This window comes from Silene latifolia, chromosome 6, assembly GCF_048544455.1.
Source record: "Silene latifolia isolate original U9 population chromosome 6, ASM4854445v1, whole genome shotgun sequence".
NCBI classification, from domain to species: Eukaryota; Viridiplantae; Streptophyta; class Magnoliopsida; order Caryophyllales; family Caryophyllaceae; genus Silene; species Silene latifolia.
In genome coordinates, this window is record NC_133531.1 from 20,306,923 (window position 1) to 20,333,567 (window position 26,645).

At 42.2% G+C, this 26,645-nt stretch overlaps 1 pseudogene; it reads left to right on the plus strand.

Annotated features, from left to right (window-relative positions):
- The first annotated feature begins 780 nt into the window (after positions 1-780).
- Positions 781-2,780, plus strand: LOC141587713 (heat shock cognate 70 kDa protein-like; annotated as a pseudogene).
- Positions 2,781-26,645: the final 23,865 nt, after the last annotated feature.

A 26,645-nucleotide genomic window follows, 5' to 3' on the forward strand; every position in this document is an offset into this window, starting at 1 on the left:
CCTCTCAGAACTCCACGTCAATGTCACCAAACCACCCGCCATCTTCTGTGATAACATCTCTGCCACGCTCTATGCCAAGAACCCAGTCTTTCACTCACGAATGAAGCACATGGCTATCTCCTTTCACTATGTCAAACAACAACTACAACTCGGCCAGATTCGTCTCTCCCACATCACAAGCAAAGATCAACTCGCTGATATTCTCACCAAGCCACTGCACAAACAACAATTCCATGAACTACGAGACAGGCTTGGACTCATCACAAGAACGTCCAACTTGAGGGGGCGTGTTAACAATATAATATCTCAAGATTCACTCAAATCAAAAGATACACACAATCCTACTCTATCTAATCACAAAGCTGTCAAATAATTGTAAATATAGCATTCATATCAATTAGTATCAATTAGCTTGATTGTATAAGGCTCCTATCCTTATTTAGTTGCATAGCCTCACTATAAATCTGTACATTGATTGTCAATATCAGTATCAACACATTCATTCAAACCTCTATTGTCTTATAAGGACATCCCGTGGTTGGCGTCGGGAGTCAGGCACAGTTGCCAGGCCACCAGATCTGACTGTTGTAGGGCGTCCTTCGACTTGGGTGAGGGAGATGACACGCGGTGGTTGGCGTCGACGGGAGGGGCGGGGGAAGGTGTTATCAGCGCTGGGATATGGCGGGGGAGTGGTGGTCGGAGGGAGGGGGTGGAGTAGTCGGGATGATTTTTATTTATTTATTTTTTTGCCTCTCTCTTGGTGGGGATGGGGGGAAATGAGAGGGGTAAATTCGTAATGAGTGGCAAAAATATGCGGGATTAAGCAAAATTGTGTGCGGGATTTAGCATGTCTATATGGGTAACAATAATGAAGAATGGCCAGTTATAGGAATCGATCTAGGGACCACGTATTCATGCGTTGGAATATGGCAGCATGAGCGTGTTGAGATAATCACTAATGATCAAGGCAACCGAACCACTTCGTCTTGGGCCGCATTCACCGAAACCGAAAGGCTTATTGGTGAAGCCGCTGAGAATCAAGGCCGCATCAACCCTACTAACACCATCTTTGGTTTGTCTTCCTTTATTATATTTCCTTTAATTTAATTATTAAGTACTGTATGTATCTTTTGTTATTTATTTATTCTTGTTTAATTTAATGGATTTACATTTGTTGGTATTTATTTATTCCCCTTCATTGTGAAAGTTGTTCTTCTGTGTTTTGATGTTATTTGTATATAATAATTGGAACAGATGCAAAACGGCTGAGGACATGAAGTTGTGGCCATTTAAGATCATTGCTGGTCCTGATTATGGTCAAGATAAGAAACCACGTGTAATAGTAACCTACATGGGAGAAGAGAAGCAATTCACTGCTGAGGAGATATCTGGCTATGATTCTCATGAAAATGAAGGATACCGCCGAAGCCTATCTAGGCATACCAGTTAACAATGTTGTTGTTACAGTTTGATAAGTTTCGTTATCGGGCCTGGGCCGCACCCGCATGGAGGAGAGAGAGTCTGACTTATAAGTCCAAGGAGGTTCCATCCCAAAACCAATTGGCAATGGGTGGAGTAACTCCTTGGTTTATATGATAGACACCTCTCTCCTCTTTCTCCAATGTGGGATACTCACATGTGCCTTTTTATCATGGGTGAGCTGTATCTTGACACAGTTCCTACCTACTTCAATGACTCTCAGCGCCAAGCAACATAAGATGTTGCTGCCATTGCGTCTCTCAACGTGGTGCGCATTATAAATGAACCCACCGCAGCTGCCATTGCCTATGGCCTAGACAAGAAGGGATTATTAGAGAGTGACAATTCCAAAAATAACGTGTTGGTCATTGATCTTGGCGGTGGTACTTTGGATGTCTCTTTGGTTTCTATTCAAAAGGATATCTTTGAAGTGAAGGCAGTGGGTGGGGATGCTCACCTCGGCGGTAATGATTTTGATAATAGAATGGTTAGTCACTTTGTAGAAGAGTTCCAGAGAAAGCACAATATAGATTTGAGTCAGAATCCTAGGGCTCTCGGACGATTGAAGGCAGCTTGTGAAAAAGCCAAAAGAGCCCTCTCAACAACAGCACAAACAACTATTAAACTTGATTGCCTTTGTGGTGGAATTGATTTTAGCTCAATTGTAACTCGTGCTCATTTTTATAAGTTGAATGTTTATCTGTTTAAGAAGTGCATTGACCCTATTCAGCAATGTTTGAGTGATGCTGATATCAGCGGGAATGATGTTCATGATATCGTCCTTGTTGGTGGTCCGACTCGCATACCCAAGGTCCAGAAGTTGTTGCAAGACTTCTGTGATGGTAAGGAGCTCTCAAGAAGCATCAATCCCGATGAGGCTGTTGCATACGGGCTGCAGTCCACGCCCGGGATATTATGTGGTGCAACCAGCAAAGGTATGGTTCTTGTGGATGTTACTCCCTTATCCCCTTGGTGTTGAGGTGGGTTCCGGGAACATGTCTGTCGTTATCCCGAGAAATACAACCATTCCAACGAGACAAGAGCGTATTTATGAAGCCTTGCATACTAAGAAGCGTATGTATGGAGGCATTGATAACGACTGTCGGGCATCTGTTTTGGAAATCCCTGTCTATGAGGGTGAGAGACTTTAAGCCCAAGACAACAATTTTCTGGGAGTCTTTAAGCTTTCTGGCATTGCACCATCTAATAATGGATCTTCTAGCTTGATTAATGTTTGTTTCGAGATCGACGATTGTTTGGGCCAAAAACTGTATAACGGACAAAGCCCGCTTGGTAAATAGAAGGGGGGAGTCCACGGGTGTAGAAAGCACAGATGGGCCAAGGAGCGTGCAAAGGGAGGTGAAGCCCACTAGAAAGGTGACCGTATTTTGGAAAGAGTTCAGGGAGAAGTCAGGGAGAAGTTAGGGAGAAGTCAAAGAGATCAGGGAGAATGGAGGGAGACGTTGTATTATGGAAAAAGTTATTATGGAAGTCGTATTCCTTTCCATAAGCATAGTAGGATACCTCTAGGGTTCTTACCCTATAAATAGCAGGAGAAGCAATCAAGAAAGGACATTCATAAAAGATCTCACAAACACAATACCTCGTGCTAGCAAGATTTACATTACGTTTCAATTGTAATCTCGTTCTCATTCAAAGCTAGTGCAATATTTGGCAGGGTACCGTCCCTCCCGCGGTTGTTCCCACATCGGGTTTTCCGCGTTACCAAACCTTACGTGCCAACTTATATTTCGTACTTTATTTCCTTATTTAGATATCAAATACAAAAAATCGATCAAACAACCAACGAGTAAGACCGCATTGACCTAATACAATTAACTTGGTAAAAAATACCTAAACAGTTTGGTGCCCACCGTGGGGCATTGTGGTCGTCAATCGTTGATAAACCGAACATTCAATGGATAAGCAAGTATCAGAAACCGTGTCAGGGAGTAGTCAACCACCGTCACCACCAAACTCTAATCAAAACCCAGCATCAACGGTGGCGACTCATGCTCCTGGGCACGCCTCAAGAATTCCATCAGCGGCAAAAACCTCTTTGCCTCCCAAAACCCCTGCCGCCTTAGCCTCAGCCAGATCAGATAAAAGTGCAACAAGCTCAGGCCTCACTCCACCGTCCAGTCCAACACAAATCTTGCTCGCAGACGTAGAGAACCTTCATAGGGCTATGGAAAACATGAGAGAAGACCAGAGGATAGCTGATGCTGAAGCAAGAAAAAGAGACAGGGAACTCTGGGCACAAATAGACGTCCTTAAGCAGCAATCCCTCACCTCAAACAAAGAAGGGGGAGACAAGGCTCCAGTGGTGGACCTAACGCTGGGGGCATCAGGCAGCAGGAATTCGCTTCGACGGATACCATCTGAGTTAGTAACAAGATTAGACCTAACGACAGTATCATCCGATGAAAGAATAACCCCACAAGGGTTAGGATATCTCACACCAGATAGCTGGCAGTCGGCCAGCCACGTAGAAGCTCGGCCAGATGGTCCTCCAACTGGTGACTTCGTAGTAACCAATCAGACACCTGAAATAGGGCCTACAGGTAACTTGGCATCAAGGAACGCTCGTGACTTCCACCCCCTTAGCTGCCACGACACGTCAGAACCCCCAAGAGTTTGGACCAGGAGGCAGCACCCTGAACCAGCAAGCAGCTGACAGGCGGATCCCAGACTCAGGAAGCATAACTAACCAGCAATACTTGGAGTTACGGGAGATGCTGAGCAGGCTCCCAGGGTTGCCACCTCCACTCGAGAAGGCAGCACCCGACAGCTATGCCGATTCACCGTTTGTGGATGCCATATCCGTTACAGCCATGCCAAAGGGATTCACAAACCCAAATATGCCTCTCTTTGATGGCACAACAGATCCCTTTGAGCACACGAGCCAGTACAAGCAGAAGATGATGACAGTGACAGCTGTAGGGCAAGTCAAGGAGGCCTGCACGTGTAAAGGATTTGGATCCACCTTAACGGGACCGGCACTTCGATGGTTTATGAGCCTGCCCAACAGGTCAATCTCCACATTTGCTGAATTGGTAAATGCATTTACCCAGCAGTTCGCAAGCAGTCGGAAGCCGCAAAAGCATGCAGGAGACCTATACATAATCGTTTCTTGTTTAAGTCAAGCTTTTCGAAATACAACAATCCTTGCAAACATATTTGAGTTTAATTCTTAATTGTTTTATTGTTTTGCTTTTGAAAATATTACGAAAAGTCGTGCTCTTTAATTTGCTTATCTTTCTTAAGATTACGTCATAAGATAATAGTACTTCATATTGTTTCTTACTCGTTCAGTTGTGTGAACACTTAGAAGAATAATCAAGTGCTTTCTTAGTAACTTAAGATAGTCAAAATCGAATATCTAGTGATATTCAAATTGAGTTATAGTTAGAGTTAACTATACGAGTTGGGCTGATAATTTTGTAATCCAGAGTAAGGTACTAAAATTATTAATCGAGAATAGTGGACGTAGGCTTCGACGTGTGAAGCTGAACCACTTCAAATATCGTGTGTCCTTGCAGTTTTCATTTCAGTCATTTCATTACGTTCATAATCATTTAGTTAATCAGTTAAAGTTTAACCAATAAACTTTAAGTAATTAATTACCTTGATATAAAATAAAAAGTAGGCATAATTTTTAAATACTCAATTCACCCCCCCCCCCCCCTCTCGAGTATTTCGGGTGTGATAGACTCGTCAATTGGTACCAGAGCCTCGTGCTCTTGATTGCCTAACCGCAAAGAGGCTAAATCCGTCTATCTTTCTATCTTTTTATTTTATTTTTATTCCGCTGCCTTACACGTGTGAAATGGATTCCAAGTATCTTAAGTGTCCCGTCTTTGATGGAAAAAATTATGGACTTTGGAAAAACATGATGACACACTACATAAAAGGACATGATTGGGAGTGCTGGACGATTATAAAGAACGGACCACATAAAATTTTGGTCGCATCTTCGGAAGGCACTACCTATGAGAAAAAGGAAGAAGACTATATTGAGGCTGATTACAAGAAGGTTGAGAAAAACTCGAAAGCGATAAGCCTGTTAAAAAACGGCATGACATCGACTGAATTCGATCGTTTTTCCTCTTGCACTTCGGCCAAGGAAATATGGGATGGTCTTGAGTTGGCCTATGAAGGAACGTCGGTTGTAAGGAAATATCGCATTGACTTGCTGATTCAAAAATATGAACTTTTCAGAATGGAAAAGAATGAATCACTTGATAGCATGTCAGCACGATTTTCTACTATAGTCAATGAGCTCAAGAATCTTGGTAAAACTTTTAACTCCGAGGATATTGCTAGAAAAGTACTTAGGAGTCTAACCAAGAAATGGCGTCCCAAGGTCACGGTCATGGAAGAAGTAAGAGATCTTACGTCTCTTCCTTATGCAGAACTTATTGGTGCTCTCATGGCTCATGAACTTGTCCTGGAAGACGATGAGGCCGAGGCCAGTAACACTAAAAGCATGGCTTTACAAGCTTCTGCTAAGGAAGAAGAAGATGCTGAAATAAAGGATGAAATGGTCTTGTTTGCTAAACGATTCAACAAACGCATCTTCAGAAATAAGCAAGCAAAATCATTCAACAACAAGAACAACAAGTTCTCTAATAAAACTTCTGAGTCAAAGAATACATTTGCTAATAGAGGATGCTTCAAGTGCAGAGAATCCAGTCATATGATTAAGGATTGTCCCACATGGGAGAACATTAAAGATAAAGAAAAAAGTGAGAAGACCAAGAAGGAATTCAAGCAAGTGATGATGGCATCTTGCTGGGGATATCTCGACCCAGAGGACGACGAAGCATCAGAAGAAGAAGAAGTTGCTAACTTATGTCTGAGCAACATTAGTCTCGACCTCTTCTCAGACAATGATAAAGATAGCGTGGACTCCTACTGCTGCTTCCTAGGAGACTCCGATTCAGAAGAAGAAGAAGAGGTAAGTTATCTTGAACTTAAGAAAAGTGTTAAGAAATTGCCTAAGAATGCTTTAATTGAATATTTTGAGCAATCTCTTGATAAGTGTCACGAACAGAAGATGGAATTGAAAGACTGGAAAGAACAAATTCTCGATATTGCTGAAGAGAATCATCTTCTTAAAGCAAAGGCCAAAAAGCTCAAATCTAAAGTTACAGCTAATATGGCTACAACTTCAGATACAACAAATGTTGAGAAGAAGGCTCTTGAGTCTAAAGTTATAGCTAATGAAGCTATAACCTCAGACCTGAAACTCAACATTAAGCATCTTCAAGCCAAAGTTATAGCTAGTGAAGCTATAACATTGGAATTGAGGAAAGTCAAAGAGCTTCTTGAGACCAAGGCTACGGCTAGAGAGGCCGTGATCTCAGATCAAAAGAAGGAGATTGAATCTCTAACTCAGCAATTAAAGGAATCTAAGACTGTTCTTTTAAATACTAAAAGAACGCATACCGAGATAGTACGAGTTCTTAATGATAGATTCCAGAACTTTCGTGACAACTATGAAGAGACTCATCCTCCCAAAGTCGTAGAGTCAGACCATTCCAAATGCAACAAAGAAATAGAGTCCCTAAAGGAATTACTTTTGCATGCTAGAAAAGTTCATGAGAAATGGGAAGGTAGCACACGTGTCCTAAATTTCCTAACTGAACAATCAGATAATAATATGAAAATGGGATTAGGACATGAGTGCTATGGTCGTAGAGATCACTCTAAATGCAAATCAACCCCTTCTGAACGAGATTTCAGAAGGAGAAAATATACAAATTTACCAGAATATTTGATTTGCAATTACTGTGGTCATACTGGACATATCCAAGAAAATTGTGTCAAATATGCTCAAGATTTAAGAAAAAGAATCAACTTTGTTAAAGCATCCGACACTATTTTCGAGGATAATGATTGTACCCCATCAGAACCAAGTACAAGTGGAGAACGCAATAATGATCATCGTTGGTTCTACGATATGAGTTTTGATTTAAAAAAGGCTACAAAATCAAAACAAGCACCTAAACCTAAAGAGCCCTTCAACACCAAAGCTCCTCCAAAACAACCTGAAAGACCACGACATAAGGAACCCACACTAAACCTAAGACGACTCCTAAACAAACCCATTCGCCTCCAAAACGAAAAGTTATAAAAAGGGTTTGGGTTAGAAAATATCTAGTTTTTAGAGTGACTAACGTCAAAGGACCCAACTTAGCTTGGGTACCTAAAAACTGTATCTAATTATTTTGCAGGTTGTGATGAAAGAAAATAACTTATGGTACCTTGATAGTGGATGCTCAAGGCACATGACTGGAGATGTAAATTTATTTCTTTCACTTGAACCTTTTGATGGAGGTAAGGTCACATTTGGTGATAACAAGAAGAGTAAGATCATCGGTGTTGGTAAAGTTGGAATATCCTCTTCTCATGCTATTAGTGATGTTTATCTTATTAGTGGTCTTAAACACAATTTACTGAGTATCTCTCAATTATGCGACAAAGGAAATACAGTTGTCTTTCATTCAGACTCTTGTCGGATAATAATTGAAGGAACAAGTAGTGTTGTGCTTGAAGGACACCGTAGAAGGAATGTTTATATGATTGACCTAAATAATATTCCTGCTAATTCATTCACATGCATGAAAGTAACGACAGATGATCCATGCCTTTGGCATAAAAGATTGGCTCACATAAATTCAACTACATTGAATAAGCTAAAGAAGTGGGATTTGATTGAAGGACTTCCCTCAATCAAATTCGATCAAGAAACTTTATGTGATTCATGTGCTCGTTGCAAACATGTGAGATCATCGTTCAAACCCAAGAGAATGGTAAGTACCAAGGAACCACTAGAACTCATGCATATGGATCTTTGTGGCCCAATGAAGGTAAGAAGTAGAGGTGGATCCAGGTATGTCTTCGTTTTAGTTGATGATTACTCTAGATTTGTTTGGCCTATATTTCTCAATTCAAAAGATGAGACTTTCGAAGAATTTGCAGTTCTAATGAAGCTTGCCCAAAATAAGTATAAATCAAAATTAGTTTCCATTCGTACGGATCATGGCACCGAATTTGATAACCAAGCTTTTATAGAATATTGTAGGGAGAATGGTGTTGGGCATAACTTCTCGGCACCACGAACCCCACAACAAAATGGTGTTGTTGAACGTATGAATAGAACATTGGAGGATATGGCACGCACGATGTTATTGTGTAGTGGCCTACCTCGAAATTTCTGGGCTGAAGCTATTAGTACTGCATGCTATGTTCATAATCGAGCTTTGATTAGACCCATTCTCAAGAAGACTCCTTATGAGCTTCTTAGGGGACGTAAACCTAACATATCACATCTACGTTGCTTCGGGAGCAAATGTTTTGTCCATAATAATGGCAAAAATAGATTAAGCAAATTCGATCCCAGAAGTGACGAAGCGGTGTTTGTCAGTTATTCTAATCATAGTAAAGCATATAAGGTTTTCAATAAAAGAACCTTATGCATCGAAGAAAGTGTTCATGTTACGTTGTTTTGGATGAGAATAATATGTTTGACAAAGCTGAACAGGATGAGGAAGAAGATTTGAACGAACCTGATTTCCGACTATCCAGGGATGAACTTCCAGAATTGGATGAGGAAGATAAAGAAATTGAGGGCACAAATGATGAACAAAGAAGCCCTTCGAATGATAAAGGAAAGAGAATGATAAAGGAAAGAGAACTGAGAGTTTAGTTGATGATACTAAAACCTCTTCTCAATCTAAGAATTTAGAGAATAAAGTTATAACTGATGAAGCTATAACTTCAACTCCAAATCAACGAACTAAGTCTAATGTTATAACTGATTCTGTTATAACCCCAGGCTTGGATTCAGGGGGAACAAGGCCTGAACCCCGATCATTCGAAGATGATGAAACTAGTTCAGATGAAGATGTGCCTCCTGTTTCAAAAAAATGGAAATATAAGGATTCCCATCCAATGGAAACCATCCTAGGAAGTTTGAATGAAGGCGTTCGAACTCGTAGAAGACTTAACAACTTTTGCTCATTCTACTCCTTTCTTTCAACCATTGAGCCAACAAATATCAAAGAAGCACTTACCGAACCAGATTGGATCGTTGCTATGCAAGAAGAGCTTCAACAGTTCGAATGGAACAAAGTGTGGCATTTGGTTCCAAGACCTAAAGACCGAACAGTTATTGGTACAAGATGGGTTTTTAGGAACAAGCTGGACGATACAGGAGTTATTGTTCGAAATAAAGCTAGATTGGTTGTACAAGGGTATAATCAACAAGAAGGAATTGACTATGATGAGACCTTCGCTCCTGTAGCCAGACTTGAGGCTATTAGATTATTAATAGCGTTTGCTGCTCATAAAGGAATTAAACTTTTTCAAATGGACGTTAAGACAGCTTTTCTTAACGGTTATTTGAATGAGGAGGTTTTTTTTGAACAACCCCCAGGATTTCTCGATAGCACATTTCAAGACCATGTTTTCAAATTAGATAAAGCCCTGTATGGTTTGAAACAAGCTCCGAGGTCGTGGTACGACAGATTGTCAAAATATCTTCTTGAAAGTGGCTTTAAAAGAGGATCTGTCGATAAAACCCTATTCCTGAAAACTGAGAATTCCGATCTATTAGTTGTACAAATATACGTTGACGATATTATTTTTGGTTCAACTAATAATCGTTTGTGTAAGTACTTTTCAGATTTAATGACCTCAGAATTCGAGATGAGCATGATGGGAGAACTCAAGTTTTTCCTTGGACTCCAAATCCAACAAACTCCTGAAGGGATTATGATACACCAACAAAAATACATCAAGGAGCTAATCAAGAAATTCGGTATGGAAAATTCTAATTCTAAGCCAACTCCTATGGGTACTGAGAAGAAGTTGACCTTGGATGAAAATGGTAAGTCTGTCGATGAGACGACTTATCGAGGTATGATTGGCTCACTTCTTTATTTAACTGCAAGTCGTCCGGATATTATGTTTAGTGTATGCGTATGTGCTCGATTCCAATCGTGCCCTAAAGAATCGCATATGATTGCAGTTAAAAGAATCTTGAAGTATTTAATTGGTACATCTAAATTATATCTATGGTATCCTCTTGAGTGTAATTTCGATCTCATAGGATATTCAGATGCAGATTATGCAGGATGTTCACTTGATAGAAAAAGTACTTCCGGCATAGCCACGTTTGTTGGACCGTGTATTATCACGTGGGGGTCAAAGAAGCAAAATTCCGTTGCGTTATCTTTGGGCTTCTAATACATTCTTATTTGGATTGGTATATTCTCAACTTTTATGGCTTAAGCAACAATTATGTGATTACGGTGTTAATGTTGGGTGTATACCTGTTTTATGTGATAACACGAGTGCCATAATTATATCTAAGAACCCTGCACAGCACTCACAAACTAAGCATATAGACATTAGACACCATTTTCTACGTGATCATGTAGATAAGGGCAACATAAGACTGGAATTTTGTAGTACAGAAAAATAATGGGCTGACATTTTTACCAAAGCATTGGCTAGAGAACGTTTTGAGATTTTGCGGTTGGAAATTGGTTTAATTGGTGGCAACTAAACTTGTCGCAAATATTTTATTTCCCGTATGATTGACTAGTTAAGACGAGATTGTATGTCTGTGTCCGTATTTTCCGTTGCAAGTACATTCTTATATAGTATTTTATTATTTTATAAGAATATTCCGTTTGCTAGTCTATTATATTTTGTGTTGTATACAAACCATATCTTTCATCACTTATACATTCTAAGATTTAGAGCTTCATAAACCAATGACATTCATGATTGGTTTCATTTAGGATGTGAGTAGTACTCCTTACATGGCATGTAACATCAAATTGCATAAGCATGAAATTTGTCTCTTATTACCAGTATACACTCGGTTTGTGGTGGTGACACATGTGGAGAGGCGACCCTTCCTTTACGTTTTACCTACTAACCTCACATTAGCCACATTTGCCTTGTTTTGACCTATTTATTCAACTACATTCCATATGGCCTACCCTTGTCAAGCTAGTCTTGTTGGAATATTTGGAAGTTTTGTTGTGGTCAAATTTTGTTGGTGTTGTGATGGATATTGGAATGAAGGAAGAAAAAGATGAAAAAAAATGTGAAAAACAAAAAATGACAAAAAGATGAAATAAAAAAAATGAGAAAAATGATATAAAAGATGGAAAAGCAAATATATCTTCTTACTTATCATTTCCATATTACTTGAGGAGAAGTACTTGTTGATGTAAGTGAGTTTTGTACCATACTTGGCATGGTGCATCATTTTTCATGTTGGGTTGAAAAGTGGAATATGGCTACTTTTGATTGTGATCGGTTCTAGCTTGGCTTTTACCTCCACATATCCAAATTATTTTGCCCCTTCTTACCCAATTACCTCACTTCACATTACTTTGTAAGTCCTCGGCATGTGTTTTGGACCTCGCTTGGTTGGAGTGTGTATGTACGGTTACTAGAGATATCTATCATGTTAGATTGCATGCATGCTTTTGTAGGTCGTAGTTAGGTGAGTGACTATATTCATTCTCTCTTACAAAATCTATACTCATCTTGGTTTGTATTACACACTCTATATTTCGAGCTTGCTTATATTGAAATCGTTCTTGTATTATAATATGTGCTTTGGTTAATATATATTTCTTGCCTCGGTTGATATCATTCTAGTCGTTTTATGTATGTTCTCGTCTTTTCGATGATGTCAAGAGGGGGAAGAAAATGAAAGTGACTTAAGTATTTGCCTAAGCTTGCTCCTTGTCGGAACCTTTAATCTCTTAAGGTCCTTAGATGCTATACTTTGTATATAAGTGTTTGTTCTTGCATTCAACTGTCTATGACTTTTATAGTATTACGTTGAGTGATACGTATGTCGTGTACCTATCAAAAATAAACTAACTAAACTAACTATATAGCTAGGGAAGTCAGGTCGATCTCCTCAGGGAGGCAAGATATCTGTAGAAGTCCGTCTATTTGGTCACAAATGGGGGGGTTGTTTAAATTGTTTTCTAAATTAAAAGGTATAAGGGGAAGAGAAGTAAAGAAAGAGCAATAAAGGCAGAAAAATAGGTTTAAACTATCAAATAGAGAAGGGACATGTCAGGATTTCGGTTCACTACGGTAGTCCAGTGACTCAACTGTAAACAACTTAGACAAATTAATGCAAGACGGATATGGAAAGGTCCTTTCGGTCCACTTTCTATCCTAAAATACCACTAACTTAACTTTCATCCTCGTCAGGGTAGTCTACTGTTCATAGCAGGCCTATTTAGTCCAATCTTTCGATCCAGGATTAATTTTAGCCAGATTAAAAGGGTTACTCAGAAGCGTGCACTCAACTAAGTCGGTAAAATACAATTAAATTGCTATGGTGACAGAATCTCACAATTAATTCATCTAATCTATTTACTACATCGTCACATTCCTACCGCAGATCCCCTAATCCCAACATGAATTAGATTTAGCTACTCATATTGCTATTAATACTATCAAAACTAACAGCAGATAAATAACCAGCATTCAACATATTAAAACGATGATTAATTTGCATAAAAAGTAAATTAGGGCAAAAAGTAAATAAAGCAAGGCGAAGAATTAAAGCAAATGAAATGAAGTTTATTATTAAGAAAGGAGAAAGAGATTACAATCGTGCGAATCCGGCGTAAAGAACAATCAAATCCGAGCGAAATAATCCCAAAATAAAGTTACAGTGAAGGAGAAAATAGTACGCAGTCTTGAATGATAGATAAACTTTGATAGATGGAAATTAGATGCTAATAACCTAGTAACGTAATGCTTAAATAGAAAAACAACTAAGTCCATAAGCTAAAATAAACTCACGGGCTAATTAAAGCCCACGCCAGCAGAAACCACTCGATCGAGTGGAATAAAACACCTCGATCGAGCAAAACTCCATAAAATATACTCGATCGAGTAGAATAGTTACTCGATCGAGTAACCCCACTTCTCAGCACTTCTGGATCGAGTAGAAAACTACTCGATCGACCAACCAAGACTATCAAAACCATTCGATCGAGTCTTCTGTCTTCAAATCAACTCAAGTTCATGCTCGACTGCCTCGTAAACCGTGCCTTCATGCTTCCCAATGCAGTATCTCACTCTGGAAAATCCCGTCTCCTCTAAATGCTTGCAAAAAGGACGAAAAATGGTACGATTCCACTACTTTCGCGTTCATTTCTACAAAATGGACAAAACGAACCAAAGTAGCCAATTCGGAGCATAATGCAACATAAATAGTGCAAAAGTACACATAAATACGTGCTAAAATAGGCTAAAAAGACTATATAAAATGCACGTATCAAATCTCCCCAAACCGAACCTTTACTCGTCCTCGAGTAAACTAAAATGCAACTAATGGAACGGAAATGAAAACTCAGAACTAGCTTAACTTGTCTACTTGAACCAGATTAATGCAACAAAAACTAACAGTTATAGCTAAACAGTCAATACGCAAACGAGTTATACGTTGTTTAGAAATACAGCTGACCTATCGACCTTGCAAGACCAACAAAATTGGACTCTCACGTGGTCACTCTTCTCTCATGAAGCAAAGGGTGAATATCATATGTAAAAGAGAGAAGGAAAGACAGTCACTCACCTAACTGCGACCTACATAGCATGCATGCAACAAAAATGAAAGACAATTCAAGTACTAATGCACACACTTCAACCAATAATGTCCGTCACAGCCGAGGGCTTACAAATAATATGGGAATAGTGAGGTTCGGGTGAGAAGAGGCAAAACAAGTTATGGTAATGTGGAGGTAAAAACATCAAGCTAGTTCCTAACAGGGCCATATAAAACCATCCGAATCTCAACTGACTGAAAAACTAAGTACAAGTGCCCTTCATTTGGCACACAGCTCACTAAACTCATGCACAATCTCCTCAAAATATGGAATAAGAATAGAGGAGTTAGACGGTCACAAACTTCCCTTTTTTAACACCGTTTAAATGAATCACATGAAATAAATCAAACTTTTTTCTTCAACTTTTTCTTTCTTTTTCGTTCACTGTACAAGTGAATTTTTTCATTTTTTTTTTCATTTTTTTTTCTTTCACGTTTTCTTCTTTTTTTTTCTTTTCTCCTTCCTTTATTTTCACCAACTCCATACAAAAAGATACGGGCCAAACTGCAGACGGAAAATCATACCACAAAAGACATACTAAACTAGCTTGACTAGGCAGGCTCAATTTGGAATGTAGCTAATGGGTCAAAAACGCAAGTTTTAGCTAAAGTGGAGCAAAATGGGTGAAAAATATAAGAAAAGGGGAAAATTTGCAAGCACCTCCATGCATGTGACATCAACCACAAACCCGAATATGTGCATTTGACAAGAAATTGAATGTCATAAAAGTGCAAAAATGATGAACATGCTATGCAAGGAGTACTACTCTCAATTCCTAATGAACCGGTCATGAATGTCACCAGTTATGGGCTCCAAACCTCAGAATTTATGGACTAGTTTGCCAATTTATCAAGTCAAGTCTAAACAGTCAGCTATATTTGAACAAAAACTCGTAGACTATGCGTATGACAAAGCTAATAACTATCAACAGAAGTGCAAGGCTCAAGTAAAATTGACAAGTTATAGTGCAGTTCCATCACGGAAATCTACCGTTCCGACTCAACCTATATGCAAAAATAAACGTGAATATTTTTGAATTTTTTGAATTTTTCTAATTTTTTTGAATTTTTGTGATTTTTAATGAAATAAACAAACAATGCAAGCTGAAATGAATAAACGTGAATGCAAAACAAATGCAGATGCAGACTCAAAAAGATGCAATACCCTCCCCAAACCAAAACGGACAACGCCCTCGTTGTCCTCCAGCATACACCAGCAGATATATACAGGGGAACGGGAATATACAACCAATAAAGAATAAAAGCAATAAAATAAAAGGAGACAAAAATAAAAGAGTAAGATGTACATACAAAACATGAACTTCCCCAAACCAGCCAGAAAACTGGGGAAGTGAGTAGACCAGTAGCTACCCATCAGCGTCGTCGTCACGGACGTCCTCCACCGTGAACTCCGGATCCTCCTCCTCTCTCCTCCTCATCTACTCAGCTCGAGCTCTCTCCGCTGCTGCCGCCGGGTCCTCGTCCTCCTCCTCCTCCTCCTCAGCAGACTCCGGGTATCCCTCAGCTGGGTACCGGTAGAAGGAAGGGTGTGGCCAGCCCTCTGGGATCGGACGGTGTCGCCTCAAGTGGTACTCGTACAGAGGGTGTAAGGTAAGAGCTAAGTCCCTCTCCATACGAGCCTGTCTCTCTGCAATCTCAAGCAACAAACCGTCACGGTGCCCTTGGTCCATGACCGCGGACGCCACAAAGGGTGGAGGTGGTACGAAAGTAGCCGGTAGGACCGGCTGTGCCTGTGTCTGGTCGGTGGGTGCAGGAGTAGGAGTGGGAGTAGGGGTCGGGATGGGAGTAGCCGTGGAAGGCTGGGCACTCCCAGAGGGTGTGGACCCCTCTCCAGTCTCAAGTCTACGCCGCTTCTTGGCGGCGGGTAAAGTTGGAGGTGGTCGGAGTGGAAGGTGGTAGTCAGGCAGTGGTGGAAGTCGGGCGCCCCTAGCGACAGTAGGCGAAGGAGCTAGACGGGGGAGAGTGTCACAAGGTAGGTCCACAGACAAGGAACTGTCTATCTTCCATGTCTGGTAGTCGGCGGTCAGCCAATGCTGACTGTGCATAGCATCCAGGCTCAAGTACCTCTCTCCCCGGAGGTACGGTAAGTCACGAGGCCAGACGGGGTAAAGGGAACGGGCAAGAATGGTGGCTATGCCACCGCAGGCAATAGATCCCGTCTCCTTTAGCCCCTGGGCATTGAAGTGCTGGGCGGTCAGATAGGCGATGTTGAGGGTAAAAGGACCCTCGCAGTCAATGTTCAGGTAACCGCCTAAGATGGAGAGCTCGTTGTTGTTGATGTTGTTTGGCTCCTTTCGGCCAAAAATGGTGCTCCCCATCAGTTTAAGAAAGTAACGGGCATGGGGAAGGTGGACCTGTGCGAGCTTTCGCTCGGGAAAGGTGGTCTGGGCCAAGGTCCGCCAAAGCTGAACAATGACCCTCCTAGGGGCAGTAACGTCGCCCGTAGAGGAGAGTCCAAGTCTTCTACCAAACTCCTCCAAAGTCATCGAAAAAGTCCGGTTGAACAACCGGAAAGACACAGAAGAACTAGTGGGGGCAGCGTCGTGTGCCCCGGAGGAGAAGGTGAAGGAGCTGAAGAACTCAAGACTCAGCTCCAGGAAGGTACGGCCACTCATAGTAATGAGTCCGGCCATCCCCGTGCCCCGTAAAAGCTCACAAACTGACTCGAAGATGCCGAGTCTCTCAAGTGCCGGTTTATCTAAAAACCGGGTAGGTAAAAACTCACAGCCTAAAAGGTTATAAAACCTCTTACGATGTACACCGTTAATGAATATTACCTGCGGGTAGTCTGGGTGAGAATCGAGGGAGGTGTCCCCTCGAACAGTGACCGTGCCAGAAGGAGCAGCTGAAGTGGAGGGAGCGGCAGAAGTAGAGGTAGCAGGAGCTGGTGTAGAACAGGAACGTCCACAACCTCGGCCCCGGCCTCTAGAACCTGAAGTAGAAGCCCGTCCAGTGACGGTGCGAGGAGCTAGGGCCGCTCTAAAGGCAGCTGCAACTGCAGGTGAGTCCGCCACAGGTGTGCTCACCGTGGCTGGAGTAAAGGTTGTGGCTGTTGTGACCACCACTGACGAAGAAAGACTAGCAGCAGTGCTAGCAGTGGTGGTGGCTGTGACTGAAGTGGCAGCCGAGACGGAGCTAACAGCAGTGCTAGCTGGCGTAAAAACAGTACCGGCAGCTGAAACTAAGAACACAGGGGCTGCGGTACTAACAGAAGTGGAGGCGGTGGTAACAACAGGGACCACCGTCTCGGATGGACTAGAAGTCTGGCTAGTAGAGGGCAGTGAGCTAGATTCCATCCTGTATACAAAGGGCAGGGGATTTGATAAGAGAAAAAGCTAAATAGCATGAAAATCAGCATGGTAACAGCATGACAAATCCCAAATAATCGAAAAAAATTCGGCTTCAGCCCGAAAATTCCCAATATTTCCTCAAAAATTTCGAATAGATGCATGTAAACAGCGATAGGGGTGGGGTAGCAGGCATCAACAGCAGCAATTAAGCAACAAATGAAGTGAATAAAGCATATGACAGACCAAATTCGATTGAAAACCCAGATGACAGTCGAAAATTTCGACTGAAAATCACCCTTATCGCAAATTTCGCGCAAGATTCGAACTAGGCAAGTAAAGATCAATGAAGACATGGGATTAAGCATCAAGTAAGCTAATTAGGGCAACCAAGTTCAATCAAAGTCGAAAAACTCGACTAAATAAGGGATTTCAAACCCTAATCCTAATTAACCTCATAAAAATGCGAAAATAGTGAAATTAAAACGCAAAAAGGTGTAGGAGATACTTACTTGATGAGAATGAACCTACAAATTGCAATTAATCTTCAAACAACAAGCAAAAATGGCGATTTTTTGATCGAAAAAAAAACCGCAAACCCTAATCCCACTATTAAACCGTGTAAAATAGCACAAATCAAGGAGAAAACAGAGGGCTTTGAATGATTAATTAACAAGGAGCAAAAAGTAGGTGACGGATTTGGCAAAAGGGCAAGAAATATGAGGGATTTGGGGATGTTTTAATCGCAAATAAGGAAAAGGTGTCGAAAATTAGGGGTTAAATGAAATAGAAATGAAAATGAGGGAGGTTAAAGGAAAACTCCCTGCGTCTCTTGCAATTTCACTCGATCGAGTGGTTTAGAACTACTCGATCGAGGACTTTATGGATCCATCTACTCGATCGAGTAGAATTTTACTCGATCGAGAACTCCCCATTTCTGCTTTACTCGATCGACTGATATGGCATTACTCGATTGAACAGAATCCACTCGATCGAGTACAAAAAGTTCTCGATCGAGCTCTTTTTCTCGTGTAAGCTCTTGAATTCGTCATTCTTCCTTTGAATTTGCGTAAAATTCCCCAAACCTGCATAAAAACACTTGCAAAAATATCCCAAAATACCAAATACGTAAAGTAACAGTCTATAGTCTTTATCTACGCTAAAAATTGTCTAAATTCTAATTTGTCCTAATTAAAAGCAATAAAAGAAATTCAACGAAAAATTAATAATTGTTTATACAAGTTGGTACACGGGGCATTTCCCCGCTCACTTCCCAAAGCAATTCAGTAGCCCTTCGGAGGGCTCCTGACTGGAGGACGTCACCTCAGCAACATTGATCGTCCTTTTCAGCTTCCATGAGCTTGAACTTGAATCACTAGGAGGAGAATAGTTCACATCCACGTATGCGCGAACTTTTCTCACCCTTGCTCCTTTCTCATCGGCTTTAACACTGTCACTCCCACTTTGACTGACATTAATTGCACAATGCCCTTTGACAGCTCCTTCATTGTTTTCATCTGTACCTGCAGCAAGGAAAACAGACGAACTTTCCTCCTTTTTTCTCTGAACCTGAGGCGGAGGGGTCACAATAGCAGCACAATGCTCCAAATTTTCATTTGGAGTGTCAATAATAGGGTCAATAGAAGAGAGGGCATTGCAAAGCTGAGCTTGCATGGGAGCCCTCCGGAACTTAGATTAATGGAATATCAGCTCCTCGTCCCCAACCTAAAAAGTCAATGTCTTGCCCCCGACGTCTATTACTGCACGGGCAGTAGATAAAAATGGTCTCCCTAAAATAATAGGGGTATGTGCATCTTCGGGGCTGTCAAGTACAACGAAGTCAACGGGAATAAAGAAGCTCCCGATCTTAACAGGTACGTCTTCTATTACACCTAGCGGCCGTGATATGTTACGGTCGGCCATCTGAACAGTCATGTTGGTGCAATTAAACTTTGTCAAACCAAGTCTCTTAGCTAGAGACAACGGTAGGACACTCACGCTAGCGCCAAGATCGCATAACGCGTTATCAATCAAATGGGTACCGATATGACACGGAATCGAAAAACTACCCGGATCTGACTGTTTGGGAGGTAGCTTATTCTGAACTAGGGTCGTCCCTACCTCAGTCAAGGCTACCGTCTCATTATCACTAATGTGCCTCTTACGCGATAAAATTTCTTTCATAAATTTAAGGTAAGAGGGTACCTGTGTCAGCAGTTCGGCGAATGGTACAGTGACCTGCAAGCTTCTCAGGATCTCGGCAAATTTGCCGAATTGTTGATTAGCTTTAGTATTCTGCAGATGCCTCGGGAAGGGAACCGTGATGGGTATCTCGAGTCCCTTATTTTTCTCTTCCAATGTGTCAGCCAGATCAAGCTCCGTATCCTTTGGACGCTTCTTTCCTCTCGAACGAGGTCTTTCAGGCGATTTCTCACTCGATCGAGCACTAGCAGGCTCTCGATCAAGCTGCCCATTATCCATACTACTCGATCGACCAAAATTCCCATTCGATCGAGTAGTTTCCTCGACAGCATCACTCAATCGAGTAGAAAATTCACTCGATCGAGCAGTTGGCTTTTCCTGTTCACTCGATCGAGTAGAAATTCCACTCGATCGAGCACTTTCTTCAGCAAATCTACTCGATCGACCTCCAGAGACTAGTCGATCGAGTACTTTCTTAGCCGTCAGCTCATTTCCTTTGACAGAACACTGTTCATCAGCTATTATTTCATTCCTCGAGTCTAATTTCAACACTTCCGGTCCCTCATATGAACGACCGCTTCTCAAATTAATTAAATTTACCGTCTCACGTGGATTTTTGTCAGTTTGTGACGGCAAATGACCCGGTTTCCTTGCAGACTGGTTCGCGGCTAATTGGGCAACTTGAGTTTCAAGTGCCTTGATGGATGCATCTTTCTGTTGATCACTCAACTGCCACTGCTTTGTAAAAGATTGCAACATAGTCTTTAGCTCACCAATCTCACTCACCCCTCCAGAAGATGATGCTCCATGATTGGGAGGAGGGAAGGAAGGAGGCTTCTGAAAGCCTTGTTGATTCTTATGTGGAGGAACATACGGTTGCTGCTGGTGCGGAGGAGGGGTAGGATTGAGCACATTTTGACTAGTCCACCTCAAATTGGGATGGACCGCCCCTTGGTTGTTGTAATAGGAACCCCCTCCTTGCCTATATTGTTGAAAGGCAAGGACTTGTTCCTTCTCCGTAAGACAGCCAACAGCAGTGTGACCGTCATTGCTCCCACACCTCTCACATGTGACGGTCTCCCCTCTAGTAAGCATATGGACCGTCTAAGGCTCCCCAGCAGAATGAAACTCCAACTTGTCAAATCTAGCATTCATGGCTTCCATCTGAGCCACAACCTGCTTATCAACTGCATGAACTGTTCTAATACCATCCCTCGGGTTTCCATACTCAGCACTGTGATTCCCCATCTCTTCAATAAGGGCCCATCCCTTATCATCGTCGGTATTTTCCTGGAATCTCCCATTAGATGACGCATCAAGTATGGCTCTGTGATCATCGTACAGCCCATTGTATAACTGGTTAGACAGAAACCACGGGTCAAAACCATGGTGAGGAATAGACCTCACCAACTTCTTGAATCGGGACCATGCCTCATATAAAGTCTCATCGGGAGCCTGCTTGAAACTGGTAATCTTGGCCCTCAACTGATTGGTGCGCTGTGGAGGGAAATATCTCTTGTAAAAGGCAAGAGCAAGAGACTCCCAATCTGTAACCCCTGCAGCTGTGCGGTCCAAGTCAGTCAACCACTATATGGCTGAGTCGGTCAAAGAAAAAGGGAACAAAACCTCCTTAATCTTGTCTTGAGTTACCCACTTTGTGGCGGGGATAGTAGAACAGTAGTCTGTAAAGACCTCCATGTGCTTTCTCGGGTCTTCACCTGCCACACCTCTATAAAGATTTCTCTCCACCATATTGATATAGGAAGGACGGATGTCGAATGTATTCCCATCCTCAGTCTGGAGATTGAAACCCTTTGGAATTGAGGCTGCTTTAGGCTCCGAGTGACTAGAAAGTTTCGGAATCTTTACTTATTGATCGGCAAAAATAGGAATGTCTTCTGCGAAAAGAGAATGATGTAGCTCTGGCTCGAAAGTACTCAAGTCTTCCTTTCGTGATTTTCTCTGCAGACGAAGTCTATGCCTAAATAGTCTCTCTGGCTCTGAATCAGCTGAAACTAACTCAAACCTGTCTGACCTGGGCATAAACAACACTGAAAGAAAATAAGTAAGAACTGCCTCAAGGAACAAAAATTCCCTGAGACGGATAAAATAAACGAAACAAAGACAGATAGGGCAATTGCCTCCCCGGCAACGGCGCTAAAATTTGATACGTCTGTCGTGTACCTATCAAAAATAAACTAACTAAACTAACTATATAGCTAGGGAAGTCAGGTCGATCTCCTCAGGGAGGCAAGATATCTGTAGAAGTCCGTCTATTTGGTCACAAATGGGGGGGTTGTTTAAATTGTTTTCTAAACTAAAAGGTTTAAGGGAAAGAGAAGTAAAGAAAGAGCAATAAAGGCAAAAAAAATAGGTTTAAACTATCAAATAGAGAAGGGACATGTCAGGATTTCGGTTTACTACGGTAGTCGAGTGATTCAACTGTAAACAACTTAGACAAATTAATGCAAGACGGATATGGAAAGGTCCTTTCGGTCCACTTTCTATCCTAAAATACCACTAACTTAACTTTCATCCTCGTCAGGGTAGTCTACTGTTCATAGCAGGCCTATTTAGTCCAATCTTTCCCCACCAAAATCGAGAGACCACTGACCGAAGATCGTCAAAGAAACTCGCTGGAATTTTAAACACACTCATCACATAGGTAGGAAGCGAATTGGCTACCGCCTTTATAAGAACTTCCTTCCCTGCTCTAGACAACAATTTCCCGCGCCATCCTTGAATTCTCTTGGTCAATTTGTCGCGAATGATATTGGTAAGGGCTTTTGTCGACCTACCCACAACCGTCGGTAACCCAAGGTACCTCTCCTGTTCCTCCACTTCCACAATCGTCAGTTGAACCACAATAGCATCCCGCCTCGCCCTACTGACACCTCGGCTAAAAGAGAATAGTTTTATCCAAATTTACCAGCTGACTAGAAGCTTGCTCATAAGACCGCAAGATATCTTGGAAAACCTCCCCTTCACTTAAGCTCTCCTTAATAAAAACAATACTATCATCAGCAAAGAAAAGATGAGAAATAGTCGGTGCAGATTGTGAAACCCGAATGCCATGGAGGGATCCCACTTCAATCGCTCGCCTTATGCTATGAGAAAGGGCCTCGGCACATAGAATGAACAGGTACGAAGACAAAGGATCGCCCTGCCTCAATCCTCTAGATGGTCGAAATTCCTGCGACGGAGCTCCATTAACAAGTATAGAGAACGACACCGTGGATATGCAGTCCATAACTCTCCTCACCCATTCTCGATTAAAGCCCAAAGTCCGCAAAACCTTCTCCAAGAAGCACCACTCAACTCGATCATAGGCTTTGGCCATGTCAAGTTTAATGGCCATAAATCCCTCCGCTGCCCGTGAATTCTTCATGAAATGAAAGGCCTCAAAAGCAGTGAGCACATTGTCCGATATTATCCGCCCCGGTGTAAATGCGCTTTGGTTCTCCGAGACAATATTATCCAAAAAAATTTTTAATCTATTTGCAAGCACCTTTGACACAAGTTTATAGGCAACGTTACATAAACTAATCGGGCGGAAATCACGGATTTTATCCGGAGCTTTCTTTTTGGGTATCAAAACGATGTTGGTCTTATTTAGCTCCTCAGCTGACTGTTCCCCTCGCAAAATTGCCAAAACCGTTCTTATCACTTCAGGGCCAATAGTGTTCCAATATGTCTGGTAGAATAAACCATTCATGCCATCAAGTCCGGGAGCTTTCAACGGGTTCATCTGATTTAAAGCCTCAACAATTTCGTCCGCGCAATAATCTCGCTCCAATATCATATTCATCTCTGGTGTGACACGATTCTCGAGCCCCTGCAAGATACCATCTACCTCGGACGGATTAGAAGAAATAAAAAGCTCCTGGAAGTAATTTATAGCCACACGAGCTACCTCCTCATCTCCCTTTCTCTTCACTCCCGGCATCATCAACAAGCCTCCCAATGTAGTTTTTCCTCTTTCGTTCAGTTGCACAAGTGTGAAAAAACTTAGTATTTCGGTCCCCATGTTTTATCCAAAGAGCCCTCAATCGTTGCCTCCAGTAAACCTCTTCTTGTCTCGTCAAATCAGCCACCTTCGCAACCAATTTCCGTCATCTCGCTACCTGCTCATGCCCACGGTTCCCACGGTTTAAAGAAGCGATTTGTTTTCGTTTTTGCCCAATCAACCGTCTAATTTTATGGATATTTGTTTTCTTCCACTCCTGTAATTCACTACCACAAGAACTCAACATCGTCACCAAGCTCCCCCAGCCACGCTCAACCCCTCGCACAACAGCCGCTTCACATCCCTCTTCTCCAACCCACATTTATTCAAATCTAAACATCCGCTTCTCCTCCCCCCCCGACTTTCTCCCTAGCATTAAGAACAAGCTTTATCGGAGCATGGTCGACCATTCACGCTCCAGGTAGAATAGTTTGGCATACGGAAACATCTCTAACCAATCCCCATTGCACATAGCCCTATCAATCATACTCTGTCGATTTGCCTCTCCCACTTGTCCATTGTCAAAAGAGAAATTATACCCCTCCCATGGCACATCTCGCAGACCACAGTCATCAACAGCTGCTTGGAAATTATTCATCTGCCATTGAGGCCTGCTACCCCCTTCATTTCAGTGGCAAAGAGAATCTCATTGTAATCACCCAAGCAAACCCAAGGTAAAGCAGCTTGCCTTGCAAGAACCTGTAACAGCTCCCACGACAAATGACGTTCAGACACCCCCGGCCACCCATAGAAACCCGTTACCCTCCGTTCCCCTGCTTGTGATTTAATCTTGAAATCCATATAATGAACCGATGCGGAAATAAAAGAACAATCAACCTCCCGACTCCATAAAAACGCAAGCCCCCCCCCCCCCCTCGGATCTCCCAACACTATCAACCTTCATCCCGTTATACCCATCCAGCTGTTCCTTTACCCTACTCATTTCATGGCCGCTAAGTTTAGTCTCGCATAAGAACACTAAGGTCGGGGCTTCCCTCCGCACAAGGTCACGGAGGGCACGAACCGTTTCGGGGTTGCCCAATCCCCGACAGTTTAAGCTTAAGATATTCATTGGGCCCGGCGGGGTTGAGTATACTCAACCTCCGCCTCAGGTATTGTGACGCCTCCGTCATTAACAGTTCGCAATCGCTTCCCTACTCCACTATCCTCCATACGACCAAGCTCCTCCTCACGACTCCTCTTTCCTCCATCTCCTCCCCATGTTGCCTTCTCTCGCTGCTCCCCCACACTTCCCTCCCGCGGTATTCTGGTCCAGCTCCCTCCCCTGCCACTATTCACTGTTCTCCTCCCCGTATCAACCTCCGTATGTCCTGGCCCCAAACTGCTCATTCCCATGCTCAACTCCACATTAACATTAGAGTCATGTGCCATAGCTATAGACGCTTCCCTCTCCTCCATGCTACCCACAGTACTTCCAATCATTTGGCTCCCCTTCGATCCCCTGTCACCATCCCCCTCCTTCCGTATCCCCGCAGCATCTTCCTCTCTCCTTTCCCCCGTCTCACTCCTCCTTCCCATCTCTGTATTCTTCATTCCCATACTCTTATTGTGACGAAGATCAAGAGCTATAGATTGTAGCTTCTCAATCATAGAATCAATATCAGCCTTGGCCTCCTCCTTGCTCACCCTATCAAAGTAACCCCGCAAGTCCCTAACAGCTCTCCCTGTCCCCTCACTCACGGTCTTGGTGACTTTCCATGGCGAGGCACGTAACCATTCTCCATACTCGAGCTCCTCTTCCTCATACGGGCCATGTTCGCAATCTTTTTCTCCGTGCACAATAACCCCACACCCGTAGCAGAACAAAGGCAATCTTTCGTATTTAACATCAAAAGTCACCACCTTCCCCGCTTTCATCGAGATGGGCACCCCCATTTTCAAGGCTCCCTAACATCATGAAGGACACGGATCCTAATAGCTCTGTCTAATTCCACATTTTGTCCATACTCGGCAGCCACAAAAGAACCCAGAATGTCACCAATACGTCGCGCATTTACCAGAGACGATTTCCCAGAAATCGGAAGGTCGTAAACCCTAGCCCAAATTGGAAAGTGAACAAGAGGTACATCCGAGAGCTTACCTGATGGATTTGGTTCGTTAAAGCACCAAACAAATTTATCAAAATGCCATGGTTGGCCTTCGAGTACCCTTGCTTTGTCCCGTTCCGCCTCGAACCTGAAGATAAAGGTTTTCTCTTTAGGATCGACAATATTCCCCATCACCGGTTTCATAGGGTTCTAGAGCTTTACCATAGTATCGATGGCAGCCTTCACGTTTATCGCTCTCAATGCCCACACCTTCCCTACCAGTATAAATCGATTCGTAGCCTCTCCCTCATCTTCACCTTCCTCCCACACAAAGGACGACCCTTCATCGATCTCATTGGAACCCATATCTCTATGTTAACATACTCCATTCTACTCTATTCCATTATCCGGAAAGAAACGGCCCCTTAGGAGTATGTGAGCATCAAATATGCAAAGAGAGACGGAGTACAACAGTCGGATCTTTGCTTTTGCTTCTTTTCTAGAACGGGAGAAAAAAGGCTTGGAGAGAAATCGACGGACAACAAAAAAATAGTAAGTGACAAATTCCTTGAACAATGATCATTGTAGAAGGCCAGCTAAATGGTTTGAAAATGTAGTATTTTTTATAGATGCTAGCTCTTAAATAATACGGAGTATATGTGTAAATGTTATGGGTAAGTTTCTCGTAAAACAAATTGTGATAAAATATTTTAAAATCATTAATAAAGCACTGTGATGCACTTAGTGAAGGTTAATTTTTTTTTGAAACATAGTGAATTGGCGGTTTTACAATAACTTTTGTGTAAAACAGCTTTATAGAAGAATGAATGTGGCCATCTTTTCATAGTGCAAAGCAAAGTTAAATAACCCGCTGGATTAAAGCCCCGTTATTTTAGACTGACATTCATCTGAGGACCAAAACAACACACATTTCA